Source organism: Solanum lycopersicum, chromosome 11 (genome assembly GCF_036512215.1).
Source record: "Solanum lycopersicum chromosome 11, SLM_r2.1".
NCBI lineage: Eukaryota > Viridiplantae > Streptophyta > Magnoliopsida > Solanales > Solanaceae > Solanum > Solanum lycopersicum.
Genome location: NC_090810.1, coordinates 39917683 through 39924152, shown reverse-complemented (window position 1 = coordinate 39924152; position 6470 = coordinate 39917683).

Genomic DNA, 6470 nt, shown 5'->3' with positions numbered 1-6470 from the left:
AATCCATACCTATAAGGAGGAAACACAGTAATGTAAAATCGTATTTGACAAATGGTACCATTAATGTTGATTATGTCAAATCTTGTAATAATCTTGCAGATCCTCTTACGAAGGCCTTAACAAGAGAAAAGGTCTGGAGCACATCGAGGGGGATGGGATTCAAGCCTACAAATCCTTGAGTCATATATGAGAAAACCTAACCTGGGGACTAGAGATCCTATAACCAGGTTCAAAGGGAAAAACTAACCATATGATGACTTGTTGTGAAAAATGCACTATTTTTTCCCTCCCTATGATGTGAGTGCATTATTTCCTGTAGTTTGTGAAGGTTGAGTTGATAAAACTCTTAATGAATATCTGTAGCCCGTATGGGTGGAGTTTTAATATTACAGGAGCACTCTCGATAGATTTCACCTATGTGATGTGTGGAAGTAGGTCGCTTCCTATGAGAATGGGGCTTATTCTCAAATGCACTCATGAAACCGGGATAGCACATGGCCATAACATGCTGGCTGTTAAAGCTCATGTCAACACCTTGATTATTATGTGTGAGCAGTGATATTTTATTTCCCTTAAGCAGTCATAGTTCAAGTCTGAGACCACTACGACTCTGGAGTAAAAGTTACTGTTTCACTAAGTGGAGGTTCAATGCAGAGCACACCTTCATTATGCATAGTAGTCTTCCTTCAACTGATATACTCTCTTATCTAAATATTAAAATGAGTGGGGGATTTTTAGGTTATTAGCATTTTAATATTAATATTTAACATATTAAATTGCTTTATTTTGGAGTTATAAGAATGAATATTGGAATGGATGACTTCTACATCATCCATTAGCATTGGTTGTCCATCACTTTATTTCATTCTTAATACCTCCATTACTCTTTGTAACATATGTAACTCCTATTGTAACATATGTAACCTATGTAACTCCTATTATAACCTATGTAACTCATATTGTAACATATGTAACCTATGTAACTCCTGTTGTAACCTATGTAACTCCTATTGTAACATATGTAACCTATGTAACTCCTAAGGCAATTATCTTCACTATTTACTACCTCCATTATCTTCCTATTTATTGCTAGGAAGACTTCTTATAGTATAAATAGTGGTGGTCTTCATTTCGTTTGGAAGACACAAAACACAAGAGAAAACAAAGAGTGAAAGAGTTAGTCTAAAAGAGAGTTCTTATTAGTTGAAGGGAAGTGTTCCTTTTTGTGGAGCTTTGGACTCAACTCTTGTCCAGAGTTGTTGAGTTATACTTTGTGAAGGCTGTTGTATCCTGGAGGGGACAAGTCAAAGAGGACTACTGCTGGACCGGTGAAAACATTTGCTGCAGTGGGCTTGAATCTCCTTAAAGAAAAAATTACTTTCTTCATTTTATTTTCAATTGTAATCTTGCAATTTTATTATCTTGTAAGTTTTTTTCACTAACAGGATTGTTGATCTTTGATTTCGTCTTATCAATCAAGATATGCTTGATTGAATTAGCGCCAGGATTGTGGCCATCTTGCATTAATTTTGGATCATGGTTTTCCTTTCTTTCGTTGCTCTAGAGATCAGAATGTATCTCTTTCCTTCTTTGTGATATATGTTTGATTCTTTTTCTTTTTGATTTCTCCACCTGCAAAAGGTACGAATAACTATTAAGTGTCGTTTATCAAAATCAATTAATTCTATGGAGTTAACAAAATGTAGTAACTATTACGTGTCGTTTATCAAAATCAATTAATTCTATGGAGTTAACAAAATGTAGCAAGTTTAAGATTCTGTAATTTATATTACGTTTGTTGCAAAAAAAGTTGTGAACTTGACTAATTTTGTCATATGTATTTTTTTATGGTATAAATCTATGTATTTCTGATCATACGACTTGCGTTCTTTCAAGGTTGAGGAAAACTAATTTTTGAAGAAAAACAAATTACTTTGTTGCTTCTTAAGTTTTTTATAATGTAATTTCCTATGTACATATATAATCAAACTAATTTCTTGGTTTCCATTTTTGTAAAAGTTAAATTTCCTTTGATTCGACTAAAAACTATTTTATTATATTCAGGTTCGTAGTTGTATATTTTCAAATTATTCTATTGCACAAATGTCAATTGGGTACTAATAACAGATAGTATTAAATAAATAGTATTAAATAATATTAGTATTTACTGTGTACTAATCCTAGTCCTATTAGGATTAGTACTCCTTAATCCTAGTCCTATTAGGATTAGTACTCCTTCCTATATCTCCTATATATATCTCCCATGTATTCCTTTATTAGGTTAACACTTTAATACAATCAATATTCCTTCATGGTATCAAGAGCCAGAAAACCTAGATCTTCTTTTTCTAGGTTTTTTTTCTCTCTTTAGGGCACCGATCGTGCGCTCTCTTCTCTTGGGCGGCGGCAGCAATGACAACCGAGGTGGATCCTCTCGATTCACTTCCTTCTGGCGTTAAACTCCTTTTCAGGCATCTTCATGTCCTGATTCCCGAAAAATTATCAGACATAAATTACCCTACATGGAAAATCACCGTTCATACAGCCCTTGAGGCCAATTACCTTCTCAAATACGTCGATGGAAGCACAGAACCACCGCCGGCAGTCATCACAGCCACGGACAAATCAGAAAAAACCAATCTGGCCCATACCGCCTGGAAAGCCGTGGATGGCCAGATCCGATCATGTTTGATTGCAGTCATCTCTCCCACGGTTCAGAAACACGTCCGATCCTACACAACTGCTTCAGCCCTGTGGACAGCACTCGCAACACGCTATGCATCAATTTCCCACTCTCATATTTTTCAATTGCGTGATCGTCTCCACACAATTACCAAAGGCACGAAAACTATGGCGGAGTATTTAGACGAGGTCTCCACCATCATCACAGCCCTCGACGGCGTGAACGAAATCATTCCCGAAAAAGATCTCGTCATGTGTGTCATTCGGGGGCTTCCATCAGCTTACTCCTCCATTAAACAGGCGGTTCGCATCAGTCCAACGCCCGTTAACCTGGCTACTCTCTCCTCGTGGCTAAAAAGTGAAGAAATCAACGTGGATCTGGAGAGCAAACTTCTTCTACGAGAAGGCGTTGTTATGGAGCCGGCCACCACCCTCACCGCAAGCCAGAACTATCACGGGGGGTGTGGTGGCGACCGGTAGGGGAGCCCCGGTGGCTACGACAGAAACAGCAGAGGCCGCGGGCGCGGCGGTCGGCAGGGCAGTCTTCCGCCGTACGAAGGTCAGCAGCATGGCAGCAACAACAGCCTGCACTCCTTCGGCAGCGGCGGGCAGTCATCTTCCAGCGGCGGGCAGGGCACTTACGAGAAGGATCGTCCAACTTGTCAAATCTGTCAGAAAATAGGACACACCGCTGTTCTTTACTGGTTTCGGTATGAGGAGAGCCAAAATAGTGATAACCGTGCCAATTATGCATCTCAAGCTGGCCCTTCCTCTGAATGGCTGTTGGATACTGGGGCCAACATGCACGTTACTTCTGATCTATTCAAGCTTAACGCTCCAAATCCATATCATGGCTCCAATGGTATTACTGTTGGCAACGGTGAGTCCCTTAATATTTCTCACACTGGCACGGGTACCATTAAAACCCCCACCGCTATCTTTCACCTAGGTAACCTTACCCACGTCCCTTCTATTCAAACCAATCTCCTTTCAGTTCAGCAATTCACAAAAGACAATAATTGCTCACTCTTGTTCACCTCTAATGATTTTCAGATCCTAGACAATACTACCAAGAGGGTGATTTTTCAGGGCCCATGTGAGCATGGTCTGTACGTTCTTCCTGGCACAAGTTCGTCTGCCCACCCAGTTTCATAAAGCGTTCCTGTGGCTCCGGTGGCTCTTTCGGCTGATGGCCACAGTCTGTTGTGGCACAGTCGTCTTGGTCACCCGTATACTCAAATAATAAATTCTTTAATGTCTCAATTAGGTTTTTCTTCCATTCATGTAAACAATTGTGACTCCTGTTCAATTGCTAAATCTCATAAATTACCTTTTACTTTATCTGAGAAGCGTACAACTGCACCTTTTCAACTTATTCATTCTGACCTATGGGGTCCTACTGCTATTCCTTCATTTGCTGGTTTTCGCTATTATATTTGTTTTGTGGATGATTTTACAAAATACACTTGGTTGTACCCACTAAAATACAAATCACAGGCATACACCACCTTTGTCACTTTTGAACAAATGGTCAAAACACAATTCAATTCTCATGTTAAACTTTTTCTAAGTGACAATGGAAAGGAATAGGTAAATAACATCTTTGGCAAGTTTCTGCAATCCCTGGGAATTATACATCAAACCTCCTATCCATACACTCCCGAACAGAATGGGGTGGCTGAGAGTAAGCATCGCCATCTCATTGAAACGGTGGTTACTCTTCTACATCAATCTCATCTCCCTATCTCCTTTTGGGTAGAAGCTCTAGCCACCGCAAACTACCTCATTAACAGAATGCCCAGTCACACCCTCTCCAACAAATCACCCTATCAACTCCTTTACCAAGAACTTCCCAATTATACCAACCTCCGCGTCTTTGGGTGTCTTGCCTACCCTTGGCTACGCCCTCATATTACTCACAAATTACAACCCCGATCCCGTCCTTATATTTTTTTGGGCTATCATCCTACCTCCAAGGGTTATCGCTGTCTTGACCCACAAACTCATAAAGTCTACATATCTCATCATGTTAAATTTGTCGAAAATGAGTTTCCCTACGAGTCTATTTCCTCCTACACAAGTACATCATTCATTGACGTCCTTCCCCTTTTTCCAACATACTCACAGGGTCTCTCACCACCTTCCCCCACACCTCCACCCACTACCTAACCACCCCTCATCACCCCTTCGACCGTCACCCACAATACACCCGCAACCACCACCCACACTCACAACCAACCCGAACCAACCCATACCCACAACATCTCAAGCCCGATATGTTTTGGGTCCTTCCCGGCCACCCCCGAATCACCACTGCCCGTGCCACCTCCCAATACTCATCCCATGTTAACCCGTGGCAAAGCCGATATCTTTAAACCCAAAACCTTTCAGGCTACCATACTACCAAATACACCCCTTCCCGATAGTGAACCAACAACCTACTCTGTTGCCTCAAAAAATACTTATTGGCGTCATGCTATGGATGACGAGTTTAAGGCTTTGACTGATCAGAAAACTTGGGTTCTTGTACCTAAGCCCCATGGGCGGACCCCAGTGGGCTGTAAATGGGTGTACAAAATGAAACATAATGCAGATGGCAGTATTTCCAGGTACAAGGCTCGTTTGGTTGCTAAAGGCTACAATCACGAGTATGGGCTTGATTACTCCGAGACATTCAGTCCTGTTATTCGGTAGGAAACCATTCGCCTGGTACTGTCACTCGTCGTGCGCAACAATTGGCTCATCAATCAGTTGGATGTTTCCAATGCTTTTCTTCATGGCATGCTTGATGAAACTATCTACATGACGCAACCACTGGGCTATGTTGATCCCCGCTTCCCTCAACATGTTTGCAAACTCCAAAAGTCTCTGTATGGACTCAAACAAGCCCCCCGTGCTTGGTCATACGTTTGAAAACGTTCCTCCAGGGACTCGGCTTCATGTATTGCGTACAAGACACGAGTCTGTTTACTCGACATTTAGCACACGGTATAGTCATTCTTCTTGTTTATGTAGATGATATCATTATTACGGGCTCTACTGCAGCTCTCATTCAGGATGTCACTCGAGCTATGCATACTACCTTCAAAATGAAGGACCTTGGCCCGTTACATTATTTTCTGGGAATGGAGGTTTCTCGGACAGGCAGCGGCTTGTTTCTTCATCAATCAAAATATGCTCGAGATCTGTTGCAAAAAGCTGGACTGGAAAAATGCACCAGTCAACCAACACCGATGGCAGTCTCTTCGTCTACGAATGGAGCCGACACCCCCTTTGCCGATATCACCCACTTCCGCAGCCTCATCGGGCTCTACAGTATCTGGACATTACCCGTCCTTACATCCAGTTTTCTGTCAACCGAGTTGCTCAGCGCATGCATCAACCAAGTGAACATGATTACCACTGTCTAAAACGCATTCTCAGGTACATTTTTGGCACTCTTGGTCGTCGTTTACTCATTCGACCCGGGGACTTGGAGCTTCGGGGTTTCTCAGTTTCAGATTGGGCGAATGATAAAAATGATAGAAAATATACATCAGGGTTTCTCGTTTTTCTAGGGCCGAACCTGATCTCCTGGTGTACAAAAAAAATAACCCAAGGTCTCTCGGTCCTCGACTGAAGCTGAATACCGCGCCCTTGCTCTTCTTGCTGCTGAGACCATGTGGGTCACATATATTATTTGCCAACTCTGCGCCACTCACACTGTTCCTGCTCTCTATTGTGACAACAAATCAACCATCTGTGTGGCCAAGAATTCCGTCCTACACACCAGAATGAAGCATGTTCAT